Consider the following 16,569-nt stretch of genomic DNA (forward strand, 5'->3'; position numbering starts at 1 on the left):
CAGACAGAAAATAAATGAGGGGGGCATGCATTGCTAAGTGCTCTCTGAAATACTCATTTGCAAAAATCAGCTTCTGGCTTGTTCGTGAGCCAATCTGCCACTAGCTGAGGTGCAGAAACACCCCGGAATGGCAATGCTCAGAGACTTTTCACAATCCTGCCTTTGAGCTCACCCTGTGGGTTGTGAAGAGAAAAAGAAGAAGAGAAGAGTTTGGATTTGATATCCCGCTTTATCACTACCCGAAGGAGTCTCAAAGCGGCTAACATTCTCCTTTCCCTTCCTCCCCCACAACAAACACTCTGTGAGGTGAGTGAGGCTGAGAGACTTCAGAGAAGTGTGACTAGCCCAAGGTCACCCAGCAGCTGCATGTGGAGGAACAGAGACGCGAACCCGGTTCCCCAGATTACAAGTCCACCGCTCTTAACCACTACACCAAACTGGCTCTCTTGAAGAGGGGTGGGAGAGCAGTGCAGCCCCCTAGGGTAGTGGAACAAAGATTTGGGATTGGCAGCCAGCAGCCCAACTGCAGTGTCCAACTTCAAGGAGCTTCCCATCTGCCTCTATGAACTAAGATCCAGGCAAAGGGCTCATCCTGGTGCCCACAGGTACTCGTGTGCTTGCCAGTACCTCTTTGTAGTACATATCCCCTAAAAATCCACGATGCACAAGATGGTAGCGTGCCCACAGTATTTTGTGTTCCTGACTTTTTTCTATTGTTATATAAATTTATAACCTGTCCTTCCTCCCAAAGGAACCCAGGGAGGTAAACACACCAACAATAAAATAAAACAATACAATTCAAAATATTTAAATACATCTACAAATGTCTAAAATAATTAGACGGCTAATCATTTCAAGGTAGCCAAGAACAGTGAGCTGTATGCAGTGCTAGATTTACTCAGAATTGACCTATTGAAATTAATGTACATGACTAACTTAGGCCCATTAATTTCGATGGGTCTGCTCTGAATAGAACCCAGTATCTTTAAATGTGGTAGATATTTTGTGTTATGCCACACCCCATAGCTGCCATTTGTGCTATGCCACTTTTTGTGTAATGCCCCATAGCTGCCATTTTGTGACTTGCACCCATGGCACTGCCTCCAAATGTGCCATCTAGCCCAAAAAGGTTGATGACCCCTGGGCAGACCAGTCTAATTGAAGTCTCAGTCTGTTTTCCATGTGCTCATTAACAAATCTAATCCGTCGCGTTTCCATATCAATCACCTTATTAAAAATCACAAAAAATCACCTTATTGTTCAACAAACCTTATCCTCAAAGAATACGTTTTTGAATGCATTTTGGTACTTTTTTGAGCCACTCAGTGGCTCAACATCACTCAGTGAAGTGTAAAATCCAAATGCTAGCTAACTGCATCCGAACCTGAAGTGCAAAGTAAAACTGGCTCATGGAAGAATGCAAAGCAAACAATATCCTGGAGCATTCTAAGCTCATAAGAAACCATTGGCGGCATAGGTGAAAGTCAGCCCACCCTTCAATAAGAGATGCCAGGGGTTGGGGGCAGAATTATCACTTTGTTTCTGACTTGCTGGTTTTGGCTGCAGATTCTCCCAAGCATGGAGCTCTTCCATACTGAAATCAGGGTATGGTTGAACATTCACTCACTCACACTTTTGCTTGCAAAGGAATGGAAAGAAAAATGTTTTTGAGATGTAACCCAATAGACATGCATCTCACTGGCCCTCTCCCCACCCTTCCCAAGTTCTTTTGCCTGGCTGGATTTTGTCCTTGAACTCTAATAATGCTGGATGGAGGAGAGAAAAGGGCATGTGACTTATTTATGTAGGGAGCAAGCAACTCTACAAAGGTAAAATATGCACTGTTTGCCTCTGGCCCAACCAACCATTTATCATGTGGCCCTCAGAAGATTGTCCAGTAGGAAATGTGGCCCTTGGGCTGCAGAAGATTCCCCACCCATGATAGAAAAGACTATCTGTTGTTTTGTTGATGTTTAATTATGACGTATATCATTTATTTATCTATTTGCTGCATTTGAACACCACCTTTTTCTCCAAGGAGCTCAAGGTGGTGAACATGGTCCTTCTCCTTATTTAATCTCCACAACAATCCTGTAAAGTTGATTAGGATGAGAGAAGACAGTGATTGGCTGAAGTTCACCCAGTGAGCTTTGCGGCCGAGTGGAGATTTGAACTCTAGTCTCCCAAGTAGTAGTCCGACACTCTAACCACTACATCACATTGGCTCTCTATGTTATGGGGAAATGGCAGAAATAGTTTATATAAATATATGTAACACATTAAAATAAAGCACATTAAAATAGCTGTCTACTAGCACAACCTGGTAGCACAACCTGGTCTACTAGCACAACCTGGCACTTCTTCAAAGAGATTAAAATGCTTTAGTATGAAAGAGGGACGCCCCCACCTTCCAGGCATCCCTTCCAGAAACAGAGCACAGAGCTGGGACAGGCAGACTCTCAGATTAGGTGTGGCCAGAAGCCAGTCTTGCTAAATAATGAGGTATACCTTGGGAAAGTTGGCTGCCACAGAATCCATGCCCTAAATGATAGGAAAACACACCGACGGTCTCACTTCATCTTGGCCCTGCGCATGATAATGAAGGCAAATGCCAGCTCCCTTCCATGGGGGAAGATGATCCTCTCTAGCTTAAGGGCCAACTCTTCTTTTTGCCTTCATCTCTCTAATATTTCAGCTGCTGTCCAGATGTGGAGCAACTCTGGAGGTTGGCTGGCTTTCAGACTCCATGCTGGAAAGACCCAAGCTTGGCTCTTGTCTGCCAGGGACACATGGCTGTTGAATTAACAAGCAGGCTAATGACAATGGGAGTTGGAGAAACCAACAGACAACAACCAAGGACCCTGAGGATGAATCTCTGTTGTATATACCTGGGGAGAAAATGACGTTATGGATGCAAAGAAGCAACAAGAAATGACATGGAGGAGGCAGAAAAGAGTGAAGGGGAATGAGTTGCCCCTACAAACCTCAAGATCTGAGAAAATGGAGGTGAAATATAAAATGTATTTGGTTGGTGCAGGAGAAGCTGTTTCTTATTATGCTTCTGCCACTAGGAACTCCTGATGCAGATGGTACAGCATGCTGGACCTCCTTCTTAAGAGGGAAATTCAGCCGATTGCCATCTCTTAAGACAGCACTTAATTGCTGCTGTTTTTAGAGTTCTGGATGCTCTGGTGCTGTCAGCAGGAGGGCAAAAAGTGCTCACACAGTGTGCTCCCTACTTGCCTGCACAGTGGATGGTGCAGCCATACTGGTGCTGCTTGCATAACTGTTTGGAGGGAGATCCAAGAATGGGATGGAGACTAGTCTGGGCTAGCTTATTAAGTGGCTGTTGGCTAAGCAGCACGAGTCTGTTTTAGTTTCATATGGTGGTAGTCAGCTAAGTTTTACTCAGAGTAGACTCACTGAAACAAATAGGCCTGACTTTGTCATGTTCATGGGGTCTACTCTGAGTAATATTTAGCTGAATGCTACCAATTCTTCACTCCCTGAGTTCCATTCCTTTAAACTGGACACAGGTAAAAGGCAAAAGAGGACCTGGCTACTTGATAAGATCCAGCTGCATTAAAGGAAACCTCAGAGCAGGTATATTATGAACCAAGCATGGACAAATAAGTCTATTTACATTTGTCTCAGTTTCTTCCTTTTCTAATCTTCAGTTTGCCACATTTCTGCATAAATTTGGGATAGTTGTTGTTTTCAGTCCTCATGAAAATTGCCAAAAATATACATTTTTCTTTGCATATTTTTTTTTGGCTAATTTGTTAGTTCTACTAAGATATGCATTTGTATAAGCACTTTTTAAACACGTGTGCTTGTGTACACAGTTTTCACTTGGTGGACTGCATCGTAATATCCAGAAAGTTGTGAATTTCAAAGGATAATTTTGTTTCGGTTTGGATGCTATTTCAGGAAGTACAAATTACGTAAGGTTCACATTAATATAGGAGTCAAAGGAAAATTCTCCCCATCCGTATTATTTTTTAAAAAACATTTAAGCTATATAACAACCGAGCAAAATCAAGATACACCAGAACTAAATAGAGTATTGTATCCTTTGCATATTTGAAACATCATTTGGAGATATAATTTAGGTATCCAAATACAGGCATGTGACCAAGATGACGGTGAAGATTAAGATAACAGATGCCGTGGCAATAAATCTTTCCAAAATGACTTCTGGGGCTCCAGTGGTATTAAATTACCACCTTGTCTAGTAATAAATGTCATGAAAGGCCCTGATGTTGCCATGAAGTTATCATGTCTTGCAACTACGGACAGGGGATAAATTAAATTCAGTTTGCATTTAAAAGTGAATTTACCTAATCTGCACTTTCCAAAATAATGTGTGAATCAAAATTAAGTCATCCTTCCACATTTGCACTTCTCTGAACTTGGCAGTGTAGTTCTCCAGCCAAGTAATGTCTACAGAAATGTATATATTAGGGTAAAGTGTGCCTCTAAATGCCTGTTTTAGTTAAAAGAACATAAAGAAATGCATTATATTAGGAGCAACGGCTTGCAAAAATATGCATATTAGTCCAAAATGGAAACCAAAATGTATTTAGGAGAAATTCGCACTAAAATACTGACAAATTTTCCTGAGGAAAATTTTTTTAATTAAAAAGAAAATGCACAAACTGATGCAGGAAGTGGAGAACTGATCTTAAGACTGGAAGAATGCAAAACTAAGAAAACATTGGTTGCAGGGGATTGTACTAGATGACCCGTGGGGTCCCTTCCAACTCTTCAATTCTATGACAGCTCCATCCACTCCTCCTTGTCACTCCTCTGAGCACTCTGTCCCTGCTAGACGCAAGAGAGAGAGCAATGGGCTTTTCTTTCCTGTAGGCGAGAGAGGAACTTTGTGACTGGGGATAAATGAACTGAAGGAGAATTGGTTTGGCAGGGGTCACGTTTCTGGCTCTTCCCTGTATTTGGCTTTGAGGCCTTGGGTAAGCCGCTTGTCTCGCATCTCGTCCCCCATCCTGTTTCCACGCGTGGCCAGCCAAACTGCCTCCGGGAAGCTTAAACAGGGCATAAAAACCAGAATGTGCAACAAAGTAAACACACCAAAAATTAAATCAGAAAAACATGAACATGTTGCATGTCTGTCTTGGCCTTTTTCCTGAGTCTCAATTCCCCCGTGCCTGATTTGTGGCTTATTACTGGGAAAATGTGGAACGGCTATACCCAGACCCTCCCTGCAACAACTGCGGTTCAAAGGCTTCTGAATATCAGTTGCTCGGGGAAACAATGGGAGAGGACTATCATGCTTACCTCCTGCTTGTGGGCTTCCAGGAGGCATCTGGTTGGCCAGAATGGGAAACAGACTAGAGGGATTTTTTCCCCTGATTAACTGGGATAGGGAAGGGCAACTATGTCAATTTTGGTGTCTCATTTTCTCCAACCTGAAATTCAGTTCTCCACATTTCCACATCAGTTTGTGGTGTGGGGATGTTTAAATCTCTCTTTTTTAAAAAACCAAACCAAAACACCAGCATTTCATTACAAACTTCCCCTAATATACAAATTATTGTATGTGTATTTTGTGTAACATACACATTGCAAAGCAATTTCCCTTAATACAATGCATCTTTGCATGCCATTTTCACTAATATACGGGTAACCAGCATCTTAACGCAAGGGTTTCGATTCCAAGGATCCGAGCATAAAAACAAAAACTCCCAGAAACACCCCCTCCCCCAGCAAGGTGCAAAGACACATTTTTGGGACAATAAAGCCCTGGCAAGACTTCATGTGCCCAGGAAATGGGTCAAGCAGAGAGAGTTCCTCCAAATCAGGAGGGAAGCTGGCGCACTCACAGTCTGCACTGCCAGAAGACGACCCGATTGCCAGTGCAATGGCTGGTGCCTCCCTACCCTCGGCACAATGGGCTGTGGGAACTTGGCTTCTCAAGACTCCCACTCGGATTCTGAAGCCCAGAAAGTGGCTTATCAAGGCTATGTGCACCACCGAGATACAGGGATACTCCTTCAGTAAGCGCAACCTCTGGGGAGCAGTCCTCAGCATTTGCAGTTGCCTTAATAATAATAATAATAATAATAATAATAATAATAATAATAATAATAATTTATACTCCGCCCATCTGGCTGGGTTTCCCCATCCACTCTGGGTAGCTCCCAACCAAATATTAAAAACACAATACAGTACAGCATTAAACATTAAAAACTTCTCTCAAGTGTGGACTGTTTCTACTTGCTTCTGCAATGTTCTCGGCCCTAGCCCCACCCTTGCCTTCTGTTCCCTGAGGGTATTTAACCTGCCCTCTGGCTGTCCCCTGACCACCCTGTACGCCTAGAATTTGGGCAGGCGGCAGCAAGAGGGAGTCTTTTGTATTCTGCTTGCATCGGCCTGACTCTTGCCAATGCACTGTACAGAAAGCTTTGGAATGTACAACTCTTGCTACCCCAGGCAGAGGTGCAAGTGTAGAGTTCTCTCCTGGGAAGAGATGGAGCATCACTTTCTCATCCAAGTATCTGCCACTTGCTTCAGAATCCCTGGAGTCTTGTAGCTGCCTTACACCCAATGGAGTAAGCCTTCAACTGCTGGCCAAGATTACAAAGTGATACCATCTGAAGATAGACTCCTGGAGGCGTGGAATCTGTGTCGATTTGAAAAATCTAGCTTTATGGACACCTTCGTGAGAGACTGCAATGCCTGTATGCATATCAAAAGCAGGTGCCGTTATTTCCATCCCTTGGAAAGATTGCCAGAAATTTGCAAACCGATTATTGCAAAAGGGACTACCGTCTCAGTGGTTTTACCTTGAAGTGGTGCCTGATTAACCTTTTTTCTTAATCCAAAAAAAGGAAAAAGAAAAAAATTCCTTCCAGTAGCACCTTAAAGACCAACTAAGTTAGTTCTTGGTATGAGCTTTCATGTGCATGCACTTCAGATACACTGAAACAGAAGTTGCCAGATCCTTCTATATAGTGAGAAGGTGGGGAGGGGTATTACTCAGAAGGGTGGTGGGAATGGGAGATTGGCAGATAGCTGAGATGAGCCTGTTGACGACTCTTAACGACTGTAATAGGTCTAGGGACCCCTGACCATTAGGTCCAGTCAAGGCCGACTCTGGGGTTGCAGCGCTCATCTCGCTTTACTGGCCGAGGGAGCCGGCATACAGCTTCCGGATCATGTGGCCAGCATGACTAAGCCGCTTCTGGCAAACAGGAGCAGCGCACGGAAACACCGTTTACCTTCCCGCCGGAGCAGTACCTATTTATCTACTTGCACTTTGACGTGCTTTCGAACTGCTAGGTTGGCAGGAGCAGGGACCGAGCAACGGGAGCTCACCCTGTCGCGGGGATTCGAACCGCTGACCTTCTGATCGGCAAATCCTAGGCTCTGTGGTTTAACCCACTGCGGTCTTACACCCTTCTGAGTAATACCCCTCCCCACCTTCTCACTATATAGAAGGATCTGGCAACTTCTGTTTCAGTGTATCTGAAGAAGTGTGCATGCACACGAAAGCTCATACCAAGAACTAACTTAGTTGGTCTTTAAGGTGCTACTGGAAGGAATTTTTTTATTTTGACTATGGCAGACCAACACGGCTACCTATCTGTATTAAAAAAAGAAAGAAAAAGATAAATGATTCCTGCTAGATCAAACCAAAGGTCCATGTAGTTCAACACTATGTTCTTACAATGTTCTCTGTGAGGGGGAAACTACAGCCTGCAGGATTCTTTCGGGGATGTCATGTGCTTCAAAGGTGTGTTGAATGTGCTTTAAGTGTATTGTGTGGATTTGCCATGGGTGTCCTAATAATTTCAGGTGACCTGTTTGCCTATGTTGTTTGAAATTAAATGGTGCAGGCAAAGGCACAGTGAGCAGCAAGCACCAATGACCAGCCCTGGACAGTTGTGGGGGCATAAACTTGCCAAGGGTATAAAATATCTAAAGCCTCCACTTTTGTTTGCAAGTGCTTGTGCATCTTGCAAAAATGTCAGGCACTCACTCCTATGTGCAAGTCAAAACACCAGCCAAATGGTAACAAGACGCTGAGACACCAATAGGAAAGGCTCTATCAAAGCCACTGTTGGAGTCCCATTGGCAAAGAGAGGGTTAGACAGCCCTTTCTTCATGTGGGAGGGGCCAGTTGGTGGGTGGAGTCACTGTTGCTGGTCTTTGAGCCATTGCTCAGTTCAAAATTAAATACTAGCTACTGACCTGAAACTCAGAACTTCAAATCGCACTGGGTACATTTGGTTCAATCTCCAGGTAGATCTGGGAGAAACTTCAGCCTGAAACTCTGAAGGGCTGCTACCAGTCAGTGTTGACAACACTGAATAATATCGACCAAGGATATTGCTCTATACAGTGGTACCTCTGGTTACGAACACTTCAGGTTACGAGCTCCGCTAAACCAGAAGTAGCTGCTCCTGGTTGTGAACTTTGCCCCAGCATGTGAATGGAAATCACGCGCCAGAGGCACGTGCACAGTGGAAGCAGTGGCAAAGCTTCATGCTCTGGCGCCGGGGGGGGGGCAGAGAGCAGGCAGGGGCGGCGCTGGCGCGCCTCCTGGGGGCGTGGCACCCAGCATGGGCAGGGGGGCAACTGCGATGGCACCCCACCGGGCTCACGCTGCCGGGGGTGGTGTGCTCCCCCCGCACTCCTCTTCCTCCGCCAGTGCGCGAGAGGCCCCATTAGCGAAAGTGCGCCTCAGGATAAGAACGGTTTCAGCTTAGGAATGGCCCTCCGGAACGAATTAAGTTCATAACCAGAGGTACCACTGTATAAGGCAGCCTCCTACATGTGGGGTGGCCAGGCTACATGACCTCTCAGATCCAACCCTTTATCCCTCTCAGATTCCTTCCACAGGCATGGAAGCTCCAGCGTTCAACTCACATTCAACTGCACCAAATATTAGTGCTTTGCACCCAAGGAACTGGCCATCTTCCTACAGGTTGTGCCCCCTATTAGATGAGTCTAAGTGGCAGCCACAGGATGAGGTGCTGGTATCATTATTTTCATTGAAGTTCTAATAACTGTTATTATTACTTTGAGCTTTGCTCCCTCTGGTGTGGAAAACTCTTTTGCTTGATGCATGCAGCAGAGACTTTGGGGATTGAACCTTCTTACCTCTTTGCTTCTGCAGCATACACATCAACCTCTACAATCATTTCAGGAGAAATGATTTCTCCAATAAGCACAAAGACTCTCCTCCTACGCTCTGGAGAAGAATGGAGTCCCTTGGCAAGATTGCTCGTCATTGTTGGGAGAAAATAAGGCGGAATTCTCCCTGAACGTGTTTTCAAAATACACTAGACCACTCACAAAGGGATCATAATATTCCCTTTATGGCTATTGGGAACCATAAACAAGAAACAGACTCTCTACAAAATCCCTCTCTTGCTAATTGGTTCCACGCTGCGTAATTCATCGTCAGCACCAACTCATACCTTTGACAAATGGGACACTCGTCCGGAGCACCAAAGAACCAGTTCCAAAACAGTGCTGCCCTCATGCCTGGCCTCTCACTATCCTCAGCTGTCACAGATGTTTCTACAAGTTGTGCTGTGTTTCTATTTTATTTATTTAGCAAGATTTATATGCTATTTAACATTAATAATAAAAAATCTCTAAACAGTTTACATAAAATGGTATAAAATAGTCATTAAAAAGGCAATAAAAGCAGACTTAAAAAACAGTAGATGCAAAAAAAAATTAAAAATAGATAAAATTATCAGATTTTAAAAGCAAATATGCACAATAAAATTACATGTCTGAGTAGGTTTTTAACAGTGCAATGAAGGCTCCTGGTTAATATTAAGAGGCAAGGGGTTCCAGTTGCTGCCATGCTATAAGATTGATTTCTCACATGTGTGGAACATTATGTGGCACTTGTAAAAGTGCCAGTTCCACAGAACACAGCAATCTAGTGGGCCCTTATAGGGTAAGGCAATTGTTGCCTTGCCTGCCCTAGCCAATTTGGCAGGTTGTCTGAAAGACCCCAGGGCACGATGATGTTTGCAAGGCTAGTGGAAGTGGTTGCAGGAAGTTATGGAGGTCTAATGATGAGCAGGGTTAGGAAATCTGTGCCCTTCCAGCTATTGTTAGAAAGAGAATCCTATCATCACTGCACATTGGCCATGTTGCTGGGACTGATGAGAGTCCAACAATAGCCAGAGGGAGCCCTGCACTAGGGACCAGGAGAGTGTGGCATTTATGACCAAAGGCTTTGATAAAGTGTGGGATGGATATAGGAAGGAACCTTGTCCCGCCTGGCGCTAATTCTGTTTGCCATTTCCAACTTAGGCAGAACTACCCTGTCAGGACCTTCTCTCTGTACAGCAGGATAGCACCTTATGTGGGGGCTCAGTTCCAAGGGCTCTGCATATATGTAAAATCAGGATGGCTTCTGTAATTCCAGGGATGACCCAGGAAAATCAGGATACTTGAAGGGTATGTAAGATGTGATCATACCAAACACAAGTGTGTCTGGCATGTAAGTAGCACTTGCAAAGAGATGTACAGAGAATTCAAAATTCAGAGTCTTGCCAGCCTTATTAGGCCTGCAGGTTAAAGATTCCCCAACCCTCGGCTATAGTAGTTCTCGCACTTGAAAACTGCTGCTAAAAGCATGCCTCTGGGAAATGAGTCATGTTTCCTTACTCTTGATTAGAAACACAGGAGGCTGCTTTATACCAAGTCAGACCGTTGGTCCATCGCAGTATTATCTGCACTGACTGGCAGTGGTTCTCCAGGGTTTTAGGGAGGGGGTCCCTCCCTACACTACCTGGAGATGCTGGGGATTGGATCAGGAGCCTTTCCTGCCGCTGAGCCAAGACCCTTCCACTAATCTGATATGCTGGGGAAATATAATTCAATTCCAACATGCTTAGTTTTAGCAAGGGGAACAGCATGGGGGTGGATTCCCCACCCCCACCCACTGGATGGTCAAAGCTTAGTTCCCCGGGAGAAAAATGTGAATATTTACTTGAGCTTCAATTCTATCAGATCCATTTCCATGCAACTGTTTTTCTATTTATTTAATCATGCAGGGGAGAAACACGGACATTCTCTCCAACTGCAAGGACCCTCTCACAAGGGGCAACATGTTGAGAAACCGCTGGCAATTTGCATGAAAGAGACAGGGACATGGACTGTATTGGCTAATTGCTCCTATTCATTCCAGGGCAACCTTTTCTTGATTATGGGGCTGGATATTATTATTATTATTATTAGTGCCTGATTCATTTCTTTTATCACTACAGCAGTCTCTTAGAAGCTGCCCGGGACCAAACTAAAGGTAGTGTGTGAGATATGTGTGGATGTTTTCACCCACTTTAATCCAGTTCCATGTTTGAGTGGAACAGCAAATATGGGGGAGAGGAGGTGCATCACTGCCTCTCAGCTGTTCAGCAATTTAAAAGCACCCCTAGCTTCTTTTCTCCCCATAGGAGACGAAGATTCTAGATCAACATATTTTTTCCTCCACAAAAAGGAAAGAGGGCTGAGGAGGGGGATTCATAGCAGGCATAAAACCTGCAGGAAAAATATTATGCATCGCTCTCTCCACCAGAGCTCCTTGTAGCTGTATTGAAGTGGAAATCAACATCAGGGCAGACTTTATAGAACCCCCGTGTCATGTTCAGTCTGGTTATTAGAGAGCTGAGTCAGGAATGTATTTGGAAAAGTAAACAAGACTATTTTTTAGTAACTCTTTTTATTGCATCGTTGTGCATGCATAAGGACCTGCTAACTGGGTCCAATTCAAAGCAATTAAATTAGAATCAAGACCTTGGGCTCAAGTATGCCCACTGCTAACGAAATCTGCAGAGGCTTCCAGATTTTTATCAGGCCCACTAATTCCTCAAATTTGTGTCCTAGTCCCTCCCTGCAGGGTGCTTTACCTTACCATGTTAGAAGAGCAAACAGTCATTTAAAGTAATTTTTCTATACCCTAAATCCTAATATGGGCATTTCATGCTAAGCTTGCTAGCATTGGAACCAAACAGATGGCAATTAAGATCCACCTAGAAATCTCAGAGCCAAAACGTGCTAGCAGGTGCCATGGAATGAGTGCCTAGAACAAGCAAAATTTTGTTTTGCTTTTGTAGTTTAAATGTTGGAATTGGTTTTTATTATTTGTGAAACACTAATAAATATCATTTAAAAAAAATAAAAAATAGAACAGCTACTTGCTTTCCCCCAGAGTAGAATCTAGAGCAAGGATGGGGAAATTTTGGAGCCAGACACAAAAGTGGGCAGAGCAACACAATTTTTGTATTTTGTACTGTAGGTTAGTTCCTACACACACTTGCACACCCCTCTCTATCCTCCATTCAGGCAAGCAAGAGGCATTATCAGAGTTTAAGGACACATCCCAGCCAAACCTCAAAGAGGTTGCAAAGCAGGGCCAGTGAGGGTGTGGCCTGAGGAGAAGGGGTGGTGTGGGGAGAGTCCCAAGGGCCAGATGGGGAGATTTGGAGAGCCACATTCGAAACCCAGGCTGGAGGTTCCTCACCTCTGCCTTAGAGAAAACTTAGCAAGGGAGAAAGGAGGTGGGATTTGTAGCAGTGATATGGTGTATAATGGCATAAGAGCATAAAACAGCACGTAAAAACAAAAGAAGGGCCAATGGCCCATCTAGTCCTTATCTGTCTGTCTGTCTTGCTTGTGAGTTTCCCATTGTGGCATCTGGCTGACCAGGTGCTGGACTCGGACACAGTGCTTTAAAGCACAAACCTGTGTCTAGAAACGCAGCACAAAAGCAAGTCTAGATGAGACCTCAGTTCACCACTAACACACTAATATTGTGTCAATACTATATTGCAGACTATACCCACAATAAAGCACCAGTCTGGAGGGGCTGTAGTGCATCAGCAGTGGGCTTATTCTGCATTAGTTTACTCTGCAATGTTACCACACTAATGCTATCACAGGACTGATGGGAAATAAAGCCGTGTGATCACCCCAAAACTTTTTACAGCATTGAAAACAGGATTGCATGTGACCATCCCAACAGCACCATGGGCAAAAATAATCATGAATGCACAATGAAAAGGACATTTGGACTCTGAAGAGGCCCTCAGAGCTGGGTGATACATTGCAACATTTTATTGTAGGCCCCAGTTATTAATAGCAACTCACTCCTTAAATGTTTGAGCCTCTTTTATTTAAATGTTTGGGTCAGAAGGAATGCCCCTTCTGTTGTTTGTTTGTATATATGTGTGTGTTTAATTGTTTAAAACCATCAGGCGTAAATATTTGACTGTGTATATCTCCAGAGGCACTTCCCAGATGCTATCAAGCATCCTGCTTGGATTTGGAAGGATAAGCAGGAATGGCCTATTTTAACACTAAAAGATGAAAATGTAGATTACTGAGACTATAATAAAAGTACTGTATAGGATAAATATAGCCAGAGCTTTGGACATTTGTAGTCTCCAATGTTTTAGTAATATATAGAACATAATTTACTTTCGTTGTTGTTTAGTCGTGTCCGACTCTTTGTGACCCCATGGACCAGAGCACGCCAGGCACTCCTGTCTTCCACTGCCTCCCGCAGTGGTCAAAATAATTTACTATACACATTAAATTAAGATAGTGTTGCGTGCCACCCCAATTTCCAAGCAGTGCAAGATTCCAAGTGTTCCAAGCACTTACCTGGGGTTTGTGTTTTCTTTTGAGAATGAGGGACAGTGGAGACTCTGGTGTATTTATGATATATGGTTTATTTACACATACTGTATATACCTGAGCCTATGATGGAGAGGTCCACAGCATCAACACTCCAAGAGGGTTTTGTTTCCCCCACAGCCACAAACTTGGATTCAAACAGAAATCAACCATTGTGTTTTCTGGCTTGCTGCCTTTACCTATCTGCAACTTTCCCCCCTCCAGGTCACACTCATTTGACATCTGGCACAGAGCCCCCTCTCCTTGCTTTCTTAATGGCCCATCTCCTTTCCTTTTACAGATAGGTAGCCGTGTTGGTCTGCCATAGTCAAAATAAAAAAATTCCTTCCAGTAGCACCTTAAAGACCAACTAAGTTAGTTCTTGGTATGAGCTTTCGTGTGCATGCACACTTCTTCAGATACACTGAAACAGAAGTTGCCAGATCCTTCTATATAGTGAGAAGGTGGGGAGGTGGGGAGGGGTATTACTCAGAAGGGTGGTGGGAATGGGAGATTGGCAGATAGCTGAGATGAGCCTGTTGACGACTCTTAACGACTGTAATAGGTCTTTGTTTTCTAAATGGCTCATCACCCTAGGTGACTGCCTTATCAGGAAACTAGTCTGTCTTATATTTTAACACTTGCTGGATCCAAGAGTTCAGGAGGTTTTATTACAAATTCTAGTGCTTATTGAATACAGGAATTTAGGAGAGTATGGCATCCCACAACTCATAATAGTATTTTGGAATGTGGGGAAAATATGCCTTGAAGAATCTGATGGACTACACCAGGGGTGTCAAACTCAAATTCATCGGGGGCCACATCAGCAGTTTGGTCACCCTCAAAGGGCCGGTTGTATCTGTAGGACTATGTAAAGGACATGTAAAGTGGAGGTTTCCTGTGTAGAACGGCCGGCGCCGCTAGAGGGCAGACGTTCTCTGGCTTGTAGGCTGCCGCGCATGTGCTGAAGAGGCGGCTTTCTTGTGTAAAAAAAAAAAAGCGAGTATAAAAGGTGAAGGCTGGCGGCCGGCGGCGGCTACACGGGCCACATGACGAGGTCTGGCGGGCCGGATTCGGCCCGCGGGCCTTGTGTTTGACACCCGTGGACTACACTCTTTCTGATGGAAGAGGTAGAATACCAGAGATAAAAGATCAAGGATCACCACTGTTTGCTTCAATATCATACAGATTAGGTGCATGGCTGCAGGTACACAAGGAAATCATAAATTTAGAAGTCCAAGTCTGAGCATTTGATATTATAATTGTCCTCTTTTAAAGTCCTCCTTTCTAATCACATCTTATTCTTATGAATACTGAAGTTACATAATTGTGGAAGGGTCAGAGCACAGCGCAAGAGCGCATGCTTTGCATGCAGAGGTCCTGGGTTCAATCCCTGGCATCCCCAGAGCTGGGAAAGACTTCTGCCTAAAAGCCTGGAGAGCAATTGCCTGTCCATGTCAACACTGAGCTAGAAAGACTGTTAACCTGACTGTGTAGAAGGCAGTTTTCTATATTCCTAGAATCAAACCACATCATATATTTAAGCAGTCTTATACCACTCAGTAATGTCTACCCTGACTGGCAGCAGGACTCTAGCTCTACCTGGAGAGGCTGAGTGTTGAACCTGGGATACTTTACCACTGACCTACTATAGCACTCCCCCAAACAGAGAGTACCATTTCATAAAAACAGCCCATCTAGCTCAGTATTGTTGACTAACTGGCAGTGGCTCTATAGCACTTCTGGGGATTGAACCTGAATTTTAGGTCCCCCACTCCCACCCCTGGTTTATATTGTATTTATTTATTTTAATGATTTCTTACCTGCCCTTCACCACAATGTCCCAGGACAAGCTGCAGCTGTGTTAAAATCCAAATAGAATATTAAAATCCAATGAAATGACGTAAATCGAACCAAATAATGTACATCAGACAACAAAGGAAGTAGTTGGTTTTGGTGTTTTTAAACGTTTGGACTGTATTTCGTATTTTTAATAAGTTCCAGATGACTTAATTGTTTAATACGTTCTAGAGGGCAATATAATAAATACTTCCCACCCACCCCCACATCAGCATGAAAATGGACAAATGCTGCATCGATATCATTCACTTTTGCTCCCCCCCCCAAAAAAAGTACCCAAACAGTTTTGGGTAAATGATGGTGGTGCAGTGAGGATAATATTGACTTGAAGCAATACCTGGTGGCCAAAGGAGGCTGGGCCTAGGGCCCTGCCGTGGAAGGTTTTCTGTGTCCACTCTCCTGCTGGGCCTTAACTTCATTCCACCTTCCCATTTCGATTTCCAGGGACTGGAAATTGCACTCTCCCCAGACTTGCTTCTCTTCACCATCTGAAACCAGCCAGTCTACCCTTTTGAACTCCCAGCCAAGAGTCTCCAGGGCAGAAACGAAACACAGGCAGGAGCCACAGGCAGGTGGCCATTGAGCCTTTGGCTGGGGCGGCTTGTCCCTCTGAGGTGCCCCTTTTGCCTCCCCTGCCCCCTTCCCACCGCCTCCATTCCTGCCAGTCGAGGCAGGAGAATTTACCTAGCATGTGAGAGGAACTAAGCATGTGGGGGGCGGGGCTATGGTCGCCCATAGCCAATCACAACGCAGGCTGTGAGCATGTGCAGTGCAGCTTCTTACCTGAGCAGCAAGTTCTCATTAGGAGGAGGCAGGCAGCCTTCTTGCTGCCCTCAGAGGAGCCTGCAGGGCTGCCAGTAGCATCACTCTGGCTTGTTTCTGAGAACAGTCGCCATCATCATCAACAACATCATCATTGAGAGCATTAAATAGGAGTAAACACCATTTAACTCAACAGGACTTCTGAGTAGGCTTGGTTAGGGCTATAAGTAGCATTAAATAGGTACATTCATGAAAAATTATGCCTTTATGATTTATTAA

The 16,569-nt window shown here is 44.3% G+C and overlaps 1 protein-coding gene across 1 annotated transcript in view; it reads right to left on the minus strand.

Annotated features, from left to right (window-relative positions):
* COL8A2 (collagen type VIII alpha 2 chain) overlaps window positions 1-16,183 on the minus strand; it is a 208,450-nt gene extending 192,267 nt beyond the window's left edge. The window contains exons 1-2 of the mRNA XM_081200044.1: window positions 15,866-16,183; window positions 15,492-15,527 (exon numbers count right to left, since the gene is read on the minus strand). The gene's annotated coding sequence lies outside the window, so the exon portion shown is untranslated. The remainder of the gene's footprint in view (window positions 1-15,491; window positions 15,528-15,865) is intronic.
* Window positions 16,184-16,569: the final 386 nt, after the last annotated feature.

The sequence above is a fragment of the Podarcis bocagei genome, assembly GCF_964188305.1.
Source record: "Podarcis bocagei genome assembly, chromosome: 7".
NCBI lineage: Eukaryota > Metazoa > Chordata > Lepidosauria > Squamata > Lacertidae > Podarcis > Podarcis bocagei.